The 20,741-nt window shown below is 37.3% G+C and overlaps 1 long non-coding RNA gene across 6 annotated transcripts in view; it reads left to right on the top strand.

The window, feature by feature from the left end:
- LOC103052297 (uncharacterized) overlaps positions 1 to 20,741 on the top strand; it is a 41,602-nt gene that overhangs the window by 5,249 nt on the left and 15,612 nt on the right. For 3 of the 6 annotated variants that reach the window (XR_003085171.2, XR_003085169.2, XR_003085170.2), the window contains exon 2: positions 16,187 to 16,282. The exons of 2 other annotated variants lie outside the window; for them this stretch is intronic. This is a non-coding gene — a long non-coding RNA (uncharacterized LOC103052297). Of the gene's footprint in view, positions 1 to 10,278; positions 11,296 to 14,191; positions 14,294 to 16,186; positions 16,283 to 20,741 lie in introns of those variants that run through there. One more of the 6 variants, XR_015794945.1, reaches the window with a different exon arrangement.

Genomic DNA, 20,741 nt, shown 5'->3' with positions numbered 1-20,741 from the left:
TGAAACAAGTACATACTAGTTTTCCTGAATTTCATGGACGTTTTTTCAGTGCTATTAATACTTTACATAGTGTTCCATGTTACTTTTGCATGATGTCATATGGGGGAAATAGACATGTTGATTTCTTACAGAGGCTAGTACATTATATATAAGGTATTCAATTTAGATTTCTGCTACAAAGCACATACTACAATTTTATATTTGTACTGCAAACAACAAAAGTTATCCCCTAAAATTTGGTGACATTTCCAGGTCAGTTTGATAGGGAGCAGATGAACAAGAATGCTTTCATAGTTCCATGGCAGATATATATCACATGAGAATCTTCATTACAGTTTGTAACACTGTAAAATGCAGCAGAACAGTGATTCTATGCACTGGACTATCATGCTATTTAAATCATTTTCTGCTTTGATTAATATAGTTGTGGAAAATACCGATTTACCATTACACATCTGTACATTTCATAGGTAAAAGAAATTATTATACAAAGCTGAAAAATAAACATTTTGCATTTTCATTCAAAAATGCTTAGATCAGTTCTTAATTCAAAACATAGTGTCCAATGGATTACAATTAAAGCAAAGCTGATAGTCTGAAAGGATACCATATAGAATTTAAGCATTGCTTTAGTCATTTCAGTGATGAGGCTCAGTTTTTGTCTACATTTTTTAAAAAAATTCATTGCTTCATATTTTGTTTATTTGCAATACTATAGATGTATATTGAGAAATAAGTCCACATGAATTCAACTGTATTTACTGATAAATGGGTATGGTCATGCAAATTTGGTGGTAGAATATTTGTATTTTGGAACAAGAAATACCATTAAAGGATAAGCCTTTTTTTATGCTGCAGTATGAGATGTTATGTTCCAGTATCTGTTCAACCAAAATGATGAAGGCTTGCATGTCCATTTGGTAGATATTAATGGGGATCTTAACTGCAGCTTAACATATTGTTCATTTTCAACACTGTCACGTTGCACTCATATAGAGCACATTTTAATTTCTTGATCAGTAATCAAATGGAAGTTTCTTTTGGCAAATTAAAACAGGAAGGATTTTTGTGTGGAAGAAAGGATATGGGAATATGACGCCACCTTTTGGTGGTAAAAGTAAATAGATTTGAATTCTAAAGAAAGACTCCTGTTGTACTTTTAATAGAATAATAACAAAGTACTTCTGCCTACTGTAATTCATTATATTTTAAATAATTAAGAGGAAAATCATTGCAAATAAATATTTGTATGGGGGAAAATGACTTAGAAGAACTTGAAGAATAATCTATAATCATAGCAAGTAAGCTATACCATAATATGTTATTACTCAATAGACATAATTGTAAAAAAAAAAACCCAGCAACAAAATGATAAGCTTCATGTTGTAGCTCATCTACCTGAAATAAAATAGATTAGTTGTAAATACTGCATGTCAGAGGTAGGATGGAGGTAGAGACTCTCATCAACCTGTTCTAATTTTCTCTTTGCCTTTTTCCCACCATTTCATTCCAACTGGAAGAAAAGACATGAAGAATAAAAGCAAAATGTTTAAAAAACAGTTACGATAGGCAGAGATGTTAGGATTGCTCAACTCTTTTTTGGAAAAAAAGAACAGGCAGGCATTCTGTAAAAAGCCAAAGCACTTGAATAAACATGTGTTTATGATTAAAAAGATGGGCTGTCTTGTTTTTGCTGTGCTGATTTAAGCCAGTCTGCCAGCTCTATAAAATGTGATTAATTCCTCTGACAATAACAGCAGTGGGATTTACTCCTTACCTCCTATGCAATTGTTAATTGCTCTTGAATTGTTTACTGCTGTAGTTGTTTTACAAGTGCAAAGACAAACAGAGAGAAACTCCTTCCCCTTTCAAACCTTAAATCCCAGGTGTGATTGAATGCTTGGCAGATTTTGGTAAGGGTGTACACAGGTTATGACTACAGCTTGTTAGTAGAAAAAAAAATATGGAGGTGATGACGCCTCTATAATTATAGGTGTTGCAGTTTTAAAGTCGGAATGTTTTTCCAGCCATTGCTGTGCCCCACCCCCTATATCCTATGAGCCATGTTTCCTGGAGCCTTTCAGATTTTAGATGTTTGGTGAGGATTCTCGTAATCCATCAACAAGCCTGTTTGTATGTCATGAGAAAAACTATGAAATTAATTTTGAAGTTGTTTATCCATCATACACATGCACACATAGTAAAATAATGCCATTTTTATTAGAGAAATGCAGTTACTTTTATTTTGCCACTGTGTTTCTGAGAGCAGAGCTTTGTAGAACTGAAAATAGTGGAGTCTAAGAGGAGAAGGATTTTAATTTGTTCATTGCTAGTGCTTTTTTCTAAGCAAGGTATGTAACACTTGCTTCTAGCAATTTGTCAAATACTATTTTTGACATTGTAATTTTATTTTTCTTCTGTAATTGAAGCAAGCAGTCTTGTATGTGTGGATATAATAATGGTTCATTTAAAAATACAATTAATTGATCTGTCACTTACTGCAAGCCAGTTACTTAATTCATTGATTACCTGGGCAAACCCTGGGCAGAGTATCTTCTACTATTTTGAAACTGGATTCTTTTTTAGAATGTTAAGCTGTGTATATGCATTTACTGTACTAAAATTGTGCTGGATTTATACTGAAAGTATGTTTGTTAACTTGCAGTTTTGTAGCTTAGCTGGTGGAAGAAAATTCAAACAGCCAGGTATTGTAGAGAATAGCAGACCAGGTATTATTTAGCATGTGACCATGCTGGTTTAGTTAACCAGATCTCTATAGATACTATATAGGCACTAGCATGTTATGGGGGTTTATCCAGAACAGTCACCTCTAGAGCATTCCAGATCTAATAACTTGTGAGGTTAAAAGTCTTCCTGTGGTTTCCATGCCATCCTCATTTGCAAGGCTGCATAATTCTAATATATGCAATCCCATGTAATAGAATTATTACATGTCATAAATAAAATACATTGACCTCAGTGGAAATTTCTCTTGAAAAAAAGGATTGATAGCTTGCACTTTAATCTTACCACTGTCTCTCTTTCTGTATTCCCATCTCTTTAATGTCACTCTCCATATAAAGTTGCTCTACTTGCATTTTGTCTGTAACAGGATATCAGAAAATCTTATCTGAATCTATAGGGTATTTCATTGAATAACAAGAGGAAGCTGTTTATTTTCTCCAATAAATTATATTGGGGGGAAAGCAAGACCAAGTCACCGCTGCTGGACACATAAAAGCCCTCGCCATTCTTCTGGAGCTGAGAAAACCTGAAAAGGAAAAAAAAGAAAAGAAATAAACGCTTTTCTTGTATTTCCTTCTTTGCCCCCATCCAGGCCTTTACATCGGCTATCTCTTTCTCCCAGTTCACACAACAATACATAGGTACATTTGCTTCTGTCTTCCTGCTTGTAGTGCCCATTTTGTGCCTCTAATTCTCTTTGGAGACTCTCTGTGTATCTAGCTCAAGGAACAGGAAAATAATTATAATGCAAAGTATCTTCTTCTGCTTTTAAAAGGTGGATGATGCAATTGTGTTTCAAATAGCTTTTGTAGAAGGAAAATAATGAGGTAAGACATCTATTCTTTGCCTATATCACGTGACAGAAATAAAGAAATTGCCTTGTTGTGGAAGGACATCAAAATAATTTCAATCTTCATCAAGTGGGAAAATATTTCAGTAAAAACTAAATCCGAAATAATAGAATTTCATATTCAGAACATCATATTGGAAAAGCCATTTTAAAAATTCCCTAATATTTTTTAATGATTTTTAAGAATGTACTGATCTAAAATAGAGCCCAGTACATGGGTACATTTCCAAAATATCAATACGTGTCCAGTGCTTACTGATCTGATTATTTCAATGTTAGCTGATTTCGGTTTTTTAAACTGAATTTTAAATCATCATAACAGTTTACAGAAGGAATAGATGGCTAGGGGATACTGACAGCCCCAGTGTTTCAGAAGACAGGCCACAATTTTGGGGATAATAATGTAAAGTGGGCAGGGATTGATTTTTCTCTTTATTTTTGATGGAATGAGAATTTTTTTTCCTTACTGTGTTAAGCCTCTTTTAAGTTTTCATAACCGGCAGAAAATTAAAATTTGGTGATATAGTTGGAAGGGGTTCTGGGGGGACTGCAAAAAATAATTCACAGTCACCACGCAACTCTGTGATCACAGACTCTCCATCCCTGGTTTAAGGTCAAGTATATATACTTATGAGACTTTGTTTTTGTACAAACATACCTTGAGAAAACCTTATTGATTTGGATCTACATTTAGGCACATTTTAAGAAATCTGTACAAATCAGTGAGATTAGATTAGTGATTACTTACTTAACTTCCAGCGGGAAGCTGTCACCTCAAATGCACACAAGCAGTGGGGACAAGTATTAAAGTTCATACGCAGGGCATGTTACATACACAAAGATACCAGAGTCCACTGGAGTTGGGCAGCCACTGAATCCATAAATAAGATACAAAAAGCATGGACGAGAAAAAATGTATTGGTTAGTGTGCCTGCTACCCAAAATCCAGCACGTAGAATTGCACATTATTTTGAAATTTCCTAATATAAAGACAAAATAGTGGGGTGTGAAATAGCATTATCAAATGTGGTAGAAGGAGGCACCAAAGGTTGAGAAGAATCAGAGCAACAATACCTAAATGTGCTTGATGTGTGCCACAACTCTTAAAAAATTCCTTGTACAAGTGGCTGGCTGTGCTCTTGTACATATTTGAATTAGCAACTGTGTGTGACCAGAGTCTACCAGGCAGCAGATTGTAATCACACTCAATTGAACACTATTACATTCTCACTATACAGCTTCCCTGTCAGTGTGAGATTGGGCTGGGGCGAAGTATGCATTCTTATTGCCTCTCTGCAGCCCTTTTACAAACACCCGAAGGAAATCTTTACAGTAATCCAAAGAGACGCTTTTGTGTGTAATGATATGTGTCTGTGCACTAACATTCTGAATTTTAAAATCCTTGAACATAATGGCCATTTTGAAACTTTCACAATATCCAGAAGCAGAATGTCATACACCACAGTGGGCTACTCTACTCAAGGAGCAGAGAGATACAGAGAATAAAGAACGTATACAGTACATATTATTTCATCAGCCATATACAGCATGTTTTGCCAGGTCTTTTATTATTTTTTAATAACCATTCTACTTACTACATTTATTTCGTTTTCTTAGCCTGATAAGGGACACTGAAATCAGTTTATATCTCATCCAAATCACTATTAAATGTATTCCATTGTTATTCCTGTGCCTACAATTTCTGTATCATCCTAAACAAATTAAAACCACAAGAAAAACCATATTTATTTTTATACCCAATTTTGACTAGCATACTTTTTGTATGTGTCTTGTACACAGTCTTCTCAAATATATGCATTTTGAATACACATTTCCCAATTATCTACATACTTAGGAGCATTTTCTCAAGTTATGTGGATTTTCATTTTGCTTGAAATGAAAGCCATGACAGATTTTTTAACATCCCTACCACTAATGATAATTCCATTTCTTCAATAAAGTCTACATGGAAAGTTCGGTTGGTACTTTTCCTTGTTGAATATTAGAGGTTTTAATGTTAATTAACATTCGTATGTAAGTCTGTAACTCATAATAAATTGGAATATACTTTTTTTATCTGTTATGACTTATAAATAAACCTTGTCTCAGCTTTCCCATATAAATAGTTTTTACCCAAGGTACTATTACTAACAATGTGGTTGATGAGAATCATTAAAAATCACTGATTTTTATGAGCAGTTAAAAAACTGATACAGATTTTGAAGTCTAGAGCAAATTCTTGTTTAGTGCAATAGCATTCTTTAGTATTTTATTATCCCACGCCCTTCTTAGATTTTCTGTAAATATCTTCTGCTCATAAACAGCTATAATTTGGGTATATTGATGGATGGAGTTAAATAGAGGAGGAGGATGCTAGTTTGTTATCTGTTGAATCTTGGAATGTGGGCTTGGATAGGTAGCCTTTGTAGTTAAGAATCAGAATCTCTTAGAAGACTCAGCCCAAGACAAACACAATTACAGAGTGACCTGGTTTCTTGACAAACACAACTTCTTTGTTTGCTAAAAATCCATCACCCTCTCCTCGCTTTCTAGGAAGAGAATATGATAATAAAGCTCTATACTTAATTCCATTGCATCATTTTGGAATAGGACAGTTGAAAGTGGTTGTTACTCAAATACTATTAGACTAAATACAGATGCCTGTTGATGCTTCAGCTGCTGATTAGACCATGCAAGCAAATTTAAAATAGTAATGTGATGGTTGTCTGTCTCTCTTTCAAAATTCAGCATTTTGATTTGTAACGAACTCCCTAATCTGCATTGAAGCTGGCTTTGGAATGTACATGTTTCTACCTATAGAGAGAAGCAGCAATTGCCCACATAGTCCATTACTGGTAATAACTCCTAGTCTTGTTATCTAATATATTTTTAACCTGATATATGCAAAGTAGATCAATGACTTTCTTCATGTAAAACAGGCATAAACCATACACAGTTATATTACTTTGAAGATACCTAATGAAAGTCTAGAAGCAATTTATTTAGTCGTCTTACGGTGCTGAAAATCTTTATCCTAGCCACACAAATTATTATCACCACATTGTAGATTCGGTGTTGGATGTGAAGCTGAAAGAACAGTGGTTTACCTGAGGCTGCCTAGCAAATTAGTAGCAGTGTCCTAATTCTAATTGTGACATCCAGATTATCATATGTAAATGTTATTTGTGAAATTCACCATTGCACAACAGAACATCTCTTCCTCTCCGTTCTGCTGTAGCTCCTGGATCTCTCTCCAGCATCTGTTCTAGGAAATGCCTACCCTCCAGAGCAGATTACTAGGATTTGGGGAGCTGTGGGGAAAGAGGAATCCCTTCCCCATCATGTTGATAAAAGCCACCAGTAATGGAAAGAAGTGGATACTATCCTATGCTATCAAAACCAACTTCTACTCTTCGTTTATGTATATTCAGATATTTAGGATCCCAAACCAAGAACTTTAATTGTGGTCAGAGATGTACCCATTCATCCTGAAGCATCAGATTATATTTGTTATGATAATCTGCTTCCCTATTGGTATAAAACAATGCTAAATTATTTTTGGGTGGCACTGCTGTGTAAAAGTTATCACTGATCAAAATATAATCCAGTGACAAACAGTAAGAGAGTTGAGCGGCTCTTATCTATGTAGTGATTTAAATTAAAGCATGATTCAAGTAAACACTTTATCTTGAACTATATTGGTAATTATATTCCTGTTTAATTCTATTTAAGCTTTCATTTAACATGCAGTATGCAAATATAGCCATAAATATATACTTTATTCCCATCCCATCTGATTAAGCGGAGATATTACTCTTTTTGTGGTTACTTATTAATTTTCAAGCATACCACTGAAAGGCAATGAAAAGATAGACTTTTCCAATTGGTTCTGCAACTTGCAAGGTTAAGTTTTTTATTTCTAGCAGTGGACTTGGATTATTGCAGGCATGGACTGAGATCTAGTTTATATTTCATAACTATTCCTAGTATTTGATATCTGTTCTGCTGCAGTGTGAAGCTTTCTCACCCCCGAAGAAGTTTCTTGGGCAAGTTTAAGAAATCAGAAAAACTTGAGGGGAATACTTGTTGCTTCATCTTTTTAAAATTCTGGTATAGATTTTATCAGTAGAGTTTGGTTTTAATATTTATATGATACTAATGTATTTGTTATATTTTTACACAGAATGCAATTTTAAAAATCTTAATATGAAATATATAAAATAGACAACCCACATCAGCTCAGATTTTTAATTTTGTTTTGTTGGTTGTGATAATGTAGAGTTATTTGGTTAGTTTAAAAAAAATCAGAAAAAGAAATACTACTACTGCCTTTGCTACTGGTACTATTACTAAAAAAAAAAAATGATTTAATTATTTATATTTTTCTAAATACTATGAATAAAATGAGATAGTAAGTTGGGCATTTCCCAACTCCACATGCAATCCTAGAAGAGTCTAAAGGAAAGGGCTGTAATTTTTTAATTTAAAAAGAGGGTCATAATAGAGGAAAATAAATACAGGTAGTCCTCACTTAGTGACCACAATTGGGACAGCAGCTTGGTTGCTAAGCAGAAAATCATGTGACCACAACTTACAATTTTACTTCTGCCTTCTGTATTAACTCTGTCACAAGCACACAAAGGGTGATCACATAGTGCAGGACACTGTGGTGAGCATAAATGTGAGGATTGGTTGCAAAGTTATTTTTTTTAGCATAACTTTGAACAGTCAATGCACGAGTCATTTAGTAAGCAAGGACTACCTGGACATAATTTAGGACAGGCCTGCACAACATACGGCCCGCGGGCCACTTGCAACCTGCCAAAGGATTTCATGTGGCCTGCATTGCTCGTGAGCGCAAGGTCCGAAAGTGCAGTATATGGGGTTTTTTTAAATAAAGTTTCCACGATGAACTATCGCAGGGGTGATTTCCAAGAAATAATGAATCAGCGCTCAGCCTGTGAGTGCTGACACATTATGATGGCGATGAGGGCGGCAAAATTACTCACCGAAGCAGCTCTGAGAGAACGGCCATTTTCATAATTGTAAATTTTATAAGACTAATACCTTTGTAAAATGGATGATCAAAAGAAGCAGAAGATCGAATCAGAACATAGATAAACTGATTGCTGACAAGACGTGTAATATGTTCCATTAATGAAATGTAAACAGTAAGAAAACCTTAAAAATATATTCAAACTTACCAAAGAAATATTTTTTTTCTTAAGTAACAAGTGTAATAATTGAAATTTCCCTTCTTTATAAAATGGTTTATTTTATTTGCAAAATAGTTTAATCATTAATTATACTATAATAATTATAGTACAATTAATGATTAAACTATTTTGCAAATAAAAAACATTATCCCATTATTATAACTTTACTTGGAAACTGAGGTGCTAAAAACCTATCTATGGCCCAAAGAAGTTTAGCCTATTTAATTTCAACCCTTACCTACTGCCAAGTTGTGCAGGTCTGATTTAGGAGATAGGGAAGTTTTCTCTTGTCATTGTAATAGAATTAGATTATCCAATGAAACTGAAAAGTGATTTTCATTTTCCAATGAAAATCTTCATTGACTGCAGTGACAGTCTATGCAATTCACCGTCATAGATGTATGATAGCCATCAACTTGAACGTTTTAAGACAAATTTGCAAAGGAAAAGGCTGTTGGTGGTTTCTTGTCATATGTCTCCAAGAAGAATTTTTGAGGAACATGACCAGGGGGGAACCACTGAGCTCATGTCTTGATCATGAAAACCAATAGATATGTTTCTGGTGTGATTGATCATGCTTTTTTTAATCATTTGACTGCTGCAACTTGTGAACTGTACTGTCACACATTTCTGTGAAGGTCTGTGAGTTGCTATTGGGCTAGATATTGTAATACATTTTTATTTTATTGCCCAATGTACTACACTCTCCACCCACATATTTAAGCATGTATTTTTTTAAGCAGGGCACCCTATTTTGTCTCTACTATGATATTTTTTTATTTTTTTTATTTTTTTATTTATATTTCAAATTTGTCACGGCCCATCTCTCTGCAGAGCGACTCTGGGTGGTTATGAATATCTACGTAATTTATTTCAACACAGACACAATTTTCTGTGGAAAACACTTCCAAGCCATTTTTTTTTCCCAGCAAATGAGCATTTTTTAAAAAGGGAATCCTTTTTTTATTAATTTAATTGGATGATCCTAGTCTAATATACTGAGGAGAAATATTTTCCCTGCCTCTATTTGTTCTACTTTCAATGGTCCAAAATCCATAATGAGGTAGTATATACACCAGAGCAAATGGAAGTTTGAAAAAAAGAATAAATAACCAGCTTTAAAGTTTCCAAGAATTCTTCATCAGGGAAGATGGTTGAAAATCCAGGGGAAAAGGGGGAGGAGAAGAGTATTATCTAATGCTTAGGCTGTGATGTTTAATCTTTTATGGTGTGCAGTTTGACATTATATACACTGGATACTATCTCATATAAGAAATGGTATTAAGTTGTACCAAAAATCTCACAAAGCCTGTTGGAAAGAAGGAACAAACAATAGTTGATGTTCCATTTTTGAGATAGATAATCCAGCTGAAAAGGGAACGCTATTTCTGCACTATTATCCATCCATCTAAAAAGCAGCATCCTATGAGAACGTCCATGATAGGAGAGAAGACATTAGGTCTGAAAGGTAGCTGATGATACGTGCTCTTCTCCATTAATTATATTTGTAAATAGATATATTGAGATTTATTTTCTTCTTTTTCTGTTTTATTAAATAAATAAAACAATAGCAAAAAGAACAAAGAAAAAAGTAAAAAGCAGTGCAATAAAAATATAATAATTAAAAGTATATATTAATAAGTGAAATAGGCCCACTGAGATAAGCCAGGGGGGAAATTGAGATGAACGTCATGAGGAATACTCAGCAGGCTTGCCTTAAGTTTTTACCAGGAAATGTCATCAGTCATACTGATGGATACCCATAAATAAATGGGAGAGAGAGAATGAGAAGTGGGTCTACAAGAGATATTTTGAGAACATGTGACTGGGTGATTCTCTTCTTCATTGCCAGCATTTAATTGAACTGAAAACAAAACAATAATAATCCTTCCCTCTTCCTTCGATCCCTGATGACAGATATTTCAGGGTGATACCCAGAAACTCACCAAATGTATGTGTTCCATTTTGGATATTCATCAGAGTATTCTCAGTAATCTTCGTAAATGTTTCAACACCTACTAAACTTTCACTATTATGTACAACACAGAGCCGAGGGGCCCAAACTAACAGGAGCTCAGATTCTCACCTGATATTTTGGTTCCAGATGTGCAATAACTTTTTTTTCTGAACATTTGAGGATATATGTCACTAGGGAAGAATGGGTAGAGAAGAATCTGCAACTTATAATTGTTGAGTTAACTATAAGTGGGTGGCTCTGGACTATTCTTAGTCTCTTCTTAAGCATATATGAATATAAATATGGATGTGCAGAATGTCAAATGTTATCTTGCAACCTATTCATGTTTGTTTGTCTATTTCAGATTTTCAGTTTTCAAAAGATCAATAGTGTGGTACAGTACAGTGAGAAGAAACCATAGCGATTCACAGTGAGCTGCAGAAGAATCCATACTGTATTTGAATGGGAGCAAAAATATAGGCTTTTTTTTTTAAGGACCCACAGTTAACCTTGCAGATAAGCCCTCAGTAAGAATTATTCCTCAAAACAAATGATAACTCTGCTTCTCTTTTTCTGAAAACATCATTATAGCCAGATAGGGAGCTATTTATGTCTGGCCTCAAATAGTAGGTATGGACAACACTGAATAAGAGAGGTTGAGCTGAGGGCCTTGACATATGAGGTATGGCAGGACTCAATGTCCTTGTATGGCATGTGATCAGGTATCATCAGTAAGCTGATGAAATCCAGTTGTACATTTCAACCTCAAAGAAACTAAATGATGCTGTTGAAGCCTTGTTCCAGTGTGTTAAGACTTTTGCAGTTTGGATGGGGAGAAGCAGGCTTAAACTCAACCCTGACAAGACTCAGTGGCTATGTGTTTAGGGTTCTCCCATTTCTGAGGCCTTTCCATCTTTAGTTCTGAACTAGTGTACAACTTGGGAGTCCTCCTGAACTCACTGCTCCTGCTCAACAGATTGGGTGTCTTTACATTTGATAAATAACTAAACGTGCTACATGCTATAGAACATCAAAAGTACTTTCTATTGGGTAAGACCATTGGTCCACTTAACCTCTGATCAGCAATTTCAGGATGGAGTTTTCCCAGCCCTAACTTAGAAGGGCTTGAGACTGAGCTGAGATCTTTTACCCACAAAAGCTGACATCTGCCACTGAGCTGTAATTCCTCATTAATACAAAGTGCCCTAGCATGATCCCTCAAGAGGCACTGATTTACAATCCTCACTATCCTCAGCCAGTATGTATGTATGTATGTATGTATGTATTTATTTATTTATTTATTTAAATTTCAAAATTAGATACCGCCCATCTCATAAAAAAGTGACTCTGGGCAGTTCACAATAAAACAACAATAAATATTAAAATACAATATAAACAATATAAAAATACAGTAAAAATAGAATAAAACCAAACACGCAAATAATATCTTACAAGATGTTGATGATCAGTAAGATGTTAACATATGGGAGCATCTTCAAGGTGCTAGCCACCCTCAGGGTTGGTTGCCCCTTTTTTCGCCCCATGCCAGTTGTCAGAGCCAGGTCTCGACTGCTTTCCGGAAGGACAAGAGAATTGGGGCCTGCCTCGCCTCTGGGGGAGGAGTATTCCATAGGGTCGGGGCCACGGCAGAGAAGGCTCTCTTTTCTGGACCCTGCCAGTCGACATTCTTTCATCGACAGGGTCCGCAGCATACCCTCTCTGCCTGACCGGGTGGGAAAGGTGGATATAATGAGGGTGAGACAGTCCCTCAGGTAACCCAGTCCCATGCCATGTAGGGCTTTAAAGGTGATAACACCTTGAATTGGACCCGGAAGCAAACTGGGACCCAATGCAGCTCACGCAGCAAAGGTGTAACATGCCATCTTTGGAGCACCTAAAATTGCCTGTGCGCCTGCATTTTGAACCAGCTGAAGCTTCCAGATACTTTTCAAGGGTAGCCCCATGAGGAGCTCATTGCAATAGTCTATGCAGGAGATGACCAGGGCATGAGTGACTGACTGGAGGGACTCCCAATCCAAAAAAGGGTGTAACTGGTACACAACACGTAGTTGAGCAAAGGCCCTCCTGGCCACGACTGCCACCTGCTCTTTGAGCAGGAGTTGTGAGGAGGACCCCCAGATTACACACCAGGTCTGTCTGGGGTAGTGTGACCCCATCTAGAACCAAAGATGGTAAACTTCCAGATACAGAGGAGCCCCCAACCCACAGCCACTCCATCTTACCAGGTTTAGCTGAAGCCTGTTGTTCCCCATCCAGACCCCCACAGCCTCCAGGCACTGTGAAAAGGTAGTCACAGCATCATTCAAATCACCTGGGATGGAGATGTATAACTGGGTATCATCTGCATATTGATGATACCTCATCCCATGGTGGTGGATGATCTCGCCCAGTGGTTTCATGTAGATGTTAAAAAGGAGCGGGGAAAATACCGAACCCTGTGGCACCCCGCAGGCTGGACCTCTCACTCCCTATCAACACTGATTGGGACCGGCCTTGGAGGAAGGAGGTGAACCAGCACAAAACTGTGCCACCCACCCCAAATCCCCAAGCCGACTCAAAAGGATAGCATGGTCGATGGTATCAAAAGCCACTGAGAGGTCAAGAAGAGCAAGGATGGATGCACTACTCCCATCCCGCTCCCACCAGATATCATCCAAAAGTGCAACCAATGGTGTTTCAGTCCCAAATCCGGGCCTGAAACCCAACTGAAAAGGTTCCAGATAATCCGTTTCATTCAGGATCCTCTAGAGCTGCAACGCCACCGCCTTCTCAACCACCTTCCCTAAAAAGGGGAGGTGGGAGACTCGATGAAAATTGTCCAGTACGGTGGGATCCAGTGATGGTTTCTTGAGGAGGGGATGTACCAGTGCCTCTTTAAAGGCCGCTGGAAACACTCCCCCTCTCAAAGATGAATTCACCATTGCCTTGACCCACCCACACGTCACCTCCCAAGCTGCCTTAACCAGCCAGAAGGAGCATGGATCTAATTGACAGGTGGTGGCATTTACAGCTCAGAAGACCCTGTATAGTTGATAGCCAACATATCTGGAGGATTTAAAGTAGGGAAAGATTCATTAATTTATGTATTTTGAGTAGGTTAACATAATGAAGTGGCCATAGTCTTCTCACTAGCCTTAACCCCCAGAAGCTGGTAAAGCTAGTTTCTTGGGGGCTATCCCTTCCTCTCACCATGGACCTGAAAATGTTACTTGCACTATAAAATCTGATCAGAGATGTTGTCATTTTTACAATTTTGTATAGCACCAATGGTAGGATATTCAATGAAGATATTTAAATAATAATAATGGCAGCACCATTAACGTTACTTTGTGTAGGTATCCCTTTTCCTCTCCCAACATTATTACATTTTTATCTAATTATTCAACTATCGTATTTACCCAGAGGGAAGCCAATCCCAGAAAAGGAAGATTAGAAAGGGAAAAAAACCGTTCTGCCTCTGTTACCGTAGTCTCAGAACATGAAAGATGATGTTCGCATTTTAAGGTAATTTATTTGGGAAAGAACTAGTCTTCCTTCCAGAAAAATACAACATTGTGCTTGCATCTAAGACCATGACAGAATGCAGACATTCTTGAGAAATGTATTCAAGGACATGAATGCCTTATGCTGAGGCTTCCTTCCTCCCTCAGGTGAAGGTCCTTATGCCTAGCTACAAATCTAGGTAAGAGAATACTGCTGGATTGTGAATCATACTTCTGCAGTCTCCTACTGCTAAACCCCAACACAATACATCCATTTGCCTGCAAATTGAGAATTGTGTTCAACCCTCTGTGGTTCTGCTATAACAATATCTTCTTGCTGAGAAGCTTTTCCTGACTGCTGAGATCTACAGCACTTACGCTGAACAAAAAGCAAGTTACCAGCAGTAATTTCAATCCTCACCTTCCACCCCCTATATTCTCACTGAGTTCTACTGTAATATATTGTTAAAATACATATCAGGAAGCATATTAGCACTTGCAATGTCTGCATTTGTGCTAAATGCAATACTCTGTACTGATATTATAACATGAAGTGACCCTCATGAGTTCTTGGAAGTCTTCAGATGCACTCTGATTTTGCAGAACAACACTTCTGCTCTTTCTGGTAATTTTGTTGCTCTCTGTGACGTCCAATCTTACACAGTGCAAAAATTGACACACAAGAAGATTGTAGGGGTTGTAATTAAACTAGCTCAGTTTTAACTTAATAAAATGGGAATAACAAAATTAATGGCTTTTCTGATGTATACCAGGATAACATCAACTGAAATAAGCTTCCAAGTTCTATGGCTGATTCATGCATACCATGTAGCACATATCTCAGTTATTTGGGTTGTGAATTATCCTGTTATCCTTTTATTTTCAATGAGCTGAGGGTTTCAGGCTTTTGCTTGGCAGTGCAATTTGTGTTAAAATGCCAAGCCAGTGCTTTCATGATAACAATAACTTGAGTTTCATGCTGCATTTTGTCAACTTGCTCCTAAGCGCTTGCAGCAGGATATCAGCCTATAATGCTGGCATGAAATCATGGTCTGTGATTTTGTTTTGGAGCAACATTTTGATAGTAATTCTTCCAGTATTCAGTGTATAGAAAAGCAACATCCCTTAAGACTGGTTTGTTTATATAGCCTACTGTAATCTTAGAGATGAGTAAAAGGGATATACAAATAATCCTCTCCCTTTGTCCCTGATGTGAACATTTTGGTAATCTGGCACCAACCTGGAAGAAGGTCCTATCTACACATTTATTTATAGGAAAAAAGATGAATGCTATCAGAGTGAAGAGGACACAGGAATGGAACTGACCTGGGAATCTGGTATCAAATCTTTATTATCCGCTTAGTTCGCTTGATAGTTTTGAATTACTCTAATTTGGTTTGAAGAACTGTTGTAAAGATGAAACAGAATAACCCAGTATAGGCTGACCTGATCTACTTAAATGAGCCATGATTGCAAGTTACCAATCAAATAATTGGTAAAACTTCTTAGGAATCACTGTGTTTGGGATGTCATGTAGATGATGGCCTGAACATTCTCTGGTTTTAGAGCAATCCCTCATTGATGAGGGGAATTTCCTTTTTGAATGCAGTTTGAGAGTCTAGTGTCCATGTTTTGTCAACATTCCAATGGCTTACAAAAGATGAGTTGGAAGAGCAACATTGCAAGAAAAAGTTACGTTCAAGCAGTATCAGCTGAGTATTTCTCTACCATTACAAAATTTGATAGAACTTTGTGAAACTTTGTAGACAATCTGGAATAGGCCACAGGATTGAAGAAGCAACATGAAAGCCTAAATGCTTGATACAGCAGATACATTTATCATTGGTCTCCAAGGAATGCTTTCCTTCAACTGAATTAAATGAAAGTTAATTCAATTTGTTTGTTTTTCTTTTAGTCCCTTAAACCCAGTGATGGCTGATGGATATGGACAGATGGGACAGTGTCCACCTATGATCACCTCTCTCTCTCCCTCTCTCTCTGCATTGTATAAGTATGATTTATAACATTCATTGCTCTTCTCACTTTTGTTCAAATGTTTCCCTGGGGCTATGTGAAATAAAGTCTCAGTTGAGCCTGACTTCTATGAGTTCAGTATTGTCCATATAGCTTTTTTGTCAACAGTACAGAAGTGGTTTGCCACTGCCTTTGTTTGGTTAGTCCAACCCTGCTTAGCTTTTCAAGATCAGCCAAGATCAATTAGGTGCAGTCCTCTAATGAGAATATATGCATAGATATGTGCATGTAAACCCAAACATCTATACCCTTGAACAGGTAGAGAAAGGGAGAGAGTGTGTAAGTTGAACCTGGGACTTCAGCTGGGTTGGTCCTGCCCTCTATCCAACCAGCCTAGTGTATACCATCTGTCTCTGATGATCTCGTGTTCAGTAATCATACTACAGAATCTTTCAGTATCAACTTTTGGAAACTATTTGTGAGGTAGGAATTAAATTATTTTAAAGTATTGGCATCAGATCTCCATGCATGCAGGCAATCCAGTAGGATAATATGAATCTCTGAAAGATTCAGAGAGGATTTTCAATAAGTTTATGGCCTCAACCCCCTTTCGTGGCAAAAATATCTAACCTTTTGCTACATAATAGTATCTTAAAGAAGATTTGAATCATTTTTTTCATATCCGGGTTATTAGTACAATTTTCAAGGATTTGTTAGAAAGTCTGCCATATTAGGTGCTATTTTCTTGTATTAGCTTTTGTCCACATGTTGCTTTTATTCAAATTCTAGTTTTGCTTTGAAAGCCTAACTCATATGGGGGAGAAACTGATATCTGGATGCTTAATCAAAGCCTAAAGTCTAGAACTGTTTTTTTTTTTTAATGAAATAAATGTTAATGTTTAATTTTGCTACACTCGGTAAAATAAAACAATGTTGTTACAAAGAACTGTGTTTTAAAACCAGAGGTCATTTCAGTTCTAAACCTGCCAAAGAAAATAATTGGCTATTTGGTACTTTAAAACAAAATCATGGAAACAAAGTAAACATGTTTCTGATTACTCAGCACTAATGTTGTGTTCTATCATTATAGTAGATTGCTTAATTGTGCTGCTGATTACTTTTCCTGAGTTCCTCATAGCGATGTCGTTTCTGTACCAAATGGTGGAAACACTAATTAGCAGGAGGAATGTTGCCTCAGATTTTGTTATAGGCTTGTACACATGTTTAAAGGATGAGATATATGGAATTTGCCTAGTTCTCCATTATGGCTTGTTTATGTAACCCATCTCACTTGCTGTTCACTCCTCTTTGGGGACTGTTGAAAGCAGAGACCAGAAAGCTGCCAAACAACTGAAACATTCTTGGAACACAAATAAACAATGCTGATCCCATCCAAATTAGGTCGTCTGGTACCTTGGCTTTTCTTCTGATTCAGCAGCTGCATATTTACCTCATTGCTTGATGTTGTACAAGGCGAGACGGTACCTGTTTGTTTCTCAATGTATGCAAAGCAAGGCTCCTCTAATCTGAACAGCTGCACAGCACAGTAATTGTATCCTACACAACCCAGCATCACTTTCTTAATGGCCCATCAGCAGAGCATAATTTGATGCACTTTACCTTGTGTCCTAGTCACCAGTAGTTCCCATTCCTCTGAACCTGCTTCTTGAGATTCCAGCAGCGGAACGGTTTACACACACGTACGCAACACATCCAAACAAATATACACAGAGGCACACCTATGCCCAAAGCCTTCAGCTTTGTTAGAACTGATTTGACAAGCTAAGGACATAAATAAAATACCTTCCCATTAGGGTCTCCTGCTGATAACCACCTGGCTTGCTATAACATGCTTTATTGTGTTACCAGCATTATTTTGTTTCGTTTTTTGTCATGCTAACTAATGGAAGAAGCATGTTATTCATAACTGAGGAACATGATAAATTGCAGTGGTCATTTATAAGGAAAATGGACTTAATAAAGTCCAGGATAAAGGCTGCATGAGAAAAGAATAAACAAGTACTCTGACTAGATACAAAATCCTCCCAACTTTGAGGAATGGATCTTTCTCTTAATGGATTTAATCTGCAGTATGATTTTTTTTAAAAAAAACTTTGCATGATTCATCTTCCAGGTAATACCAAAAAGATCCCTCACCCCCCAACTAGTACAACCTGTTTTCTAACCCTTTTATCTGGGAGCACTTGTTGCTCAGGAAAGTCAACTAACCATCCAGCCCTAAATAGATGCAGCAGAATTTTAAAGGGTGCCCTTTTCCCACCACTATGGGGGAAGGTACAATTATATCCCAACAAGAGATTGGAAAAAAAATAAAATATAGAGGAATGCAACAGTGAGTCCCATTGAACAAACTTGTGAATAAGCATTCGCAGCCTATGCATTCAGTCCCAAGGATCCTCTTTCTCCATTGACTTTCCCCACTGATTCAAGTCGTTTCCCCTTCTTAGCTGAATAGGAAAGAGGACAGAAGGAGAAAGAACAGCCTGCTGGTTCAAGCCAAGGCCAACTTTCTGTGCCAATCAGTAATCATCCAGAGGCATTCGGACAGCTGGCTCAGAAACGGGTAGAAGAGTCATATCTTTTATTTATACTTGTATAGATAGCTCTCTAATATAAGAGTGCAACCACAGTGGCCATATAAACATCTGGGAAATTGGATTAGATCTATCCTGATGTTTATGTAGGCGTAACAAACAGAAGGGCAGGGAAGAGTGTCACATGGATAATTGTCATTCTGACGGATGTATCTGCCAAGTCAGTTCTTACATTTTCCTAATGGGGTCCAAATAGAGTCATGGGACTCCCCTCATGGACATTTATGAAAGCAGTTGGCCTTTTTGAGGATGTTAGTGTAGCAGGATGGAGTAAGCATACTGAGTTGTATTATGGATCAGGAGCCAGTTGCATACTCATTCATCTGGATTCATCCAAAGCCTCACACAAGGTAAAAATAGGTTTGTATCCTACCAAGGTTTAATTTCACCAGTGTATCAACATGAGTGACTTCTATTGTTAGGTTATTGATTACTAGACCAGCCTTGCGACCATTAGGGCAATCTTCACTGGATAGCTGAGGGACCAAGCAAACTAGTAGTCCGAACTGTATTCTATGCTAATCAAACCATACCTTAAAAATATCCTTGAAACTCATGACAGTTAGAACATTTAAAATACAGAACTGTTCTTTCTATCAGGGTATTCATTTACAAATGCCTGTTTTAGAAGACTAAGGATTTGTTCTTTAATTATCCCATGGCAAATAGAAATAGGACATGCAGAGATAGCGTTGTGTTTATTGCCACAAAAAACATAAAATACAAAGACAAACCCAATGCATAGATAGGCATACTGATAGCTGGCAGGTTACATTAAGAGTAGAATGCATTCATACACAGAGAGGGCTCGATGTATCCACTCTTTAAATTCTACTCACAAGTAACATACACAATATATTATAACAAGTAGGGCTGGTTATTTCAGGCCATTTGTGTCTATGGAACAGTAAGAAACTCTGTTTTCAGTACAGGCAGTCCTTGGTTAACAATGGCAATTGGGACTGGAATTGCCATCGCTAAGTGATGTGGTTGTAAACCACAATATCACATGACCACGCTGCTTAGCATCCCAGTTGCTGTTAAGCGAGGACTGTATGGATCATTAAGTGAGGACCTCACGTGACTACGATTTCCAACTTCCTGCCGGCTTCTCCATTGACATTGCGTGTGGAAAGCCAGTAGGGAATGTTGGAAGTCATGATCACATGACTGCAGCTCACTGCAACATTGTAATCACAAGCCAGGCACCAAGCACCCAGACTGCTATCATGTGACTGCGGGGATGCTGTGACAGCTGGAACTCTGAGGACTGGTCGTAACTATTACTGGTTCAGCGCTGTTGTAAGTTTGAAAGATGCTGAATGAGTGGTCATTAAATGAGAACCACCTGTAGATAATACTCTTCAAAACATATGTTCGGTGTTGTAGAGCTGAAACCATGGCTCTGGCTATGTCTTAGCACAAAGGAACTCAACAAGCCAAGTGGTACACTTCTAGAAAAATGGATGTTGGATCTGTGACTCAGTCTGGCGAGGAGAAAGTTCACTTTCAATTCCCTTCACTCCCATATTTTCTTTATTTGCTGCTTTGCCTTTTCTAGCTGAGATAAGCTAGAAAACTCTCTCTGTGCCCAACTGCCAGACAGACCTACCTACCATGAAGCAAAATGAGACAACAGAGGTGTCCTGAAAAGGAAACAGAATGCTACTTATTTAATTTATAATTGTTGCAATTTTATTCTCAGGGAGGTGCAGAGGGGGGAGGAGATTTTTTGCTTCATGTAGAAAATAACCTGGATGTTTCCGGTACTAATTTGAAAAGTTGTAACCGCATTCACCAAATATAATTACACCCTCCCTTATAGGCCTTCCCTGTCAGCAAAGAAAAAAGTCTGTAGGAACCGGCAGGGCGACAGTACAC

The sequence above is a fragment of the Python bivittatus genome, unplaced genomic scaffold (assembly GCF_059951505.1).
Source record: "Python bivittatus isolate LINGU-HERP-01145 unplaced genomic scaffold, Pbiv_v1 ctg000080_np1212, whole genome shotgun sequence".
Classification (NCBI taxonomy): domain Eukaryota; kingdom Metazoa; phylum Chordata; class Lepidosauria; order Squamata; family Pythonidae; genus Python; species Python bivittatus.
The sequence above is the reverse complement of the archived record's forward strand: the minus strand, read 5'-3'. Positions and strand labels throughout refer to the sequence as shown.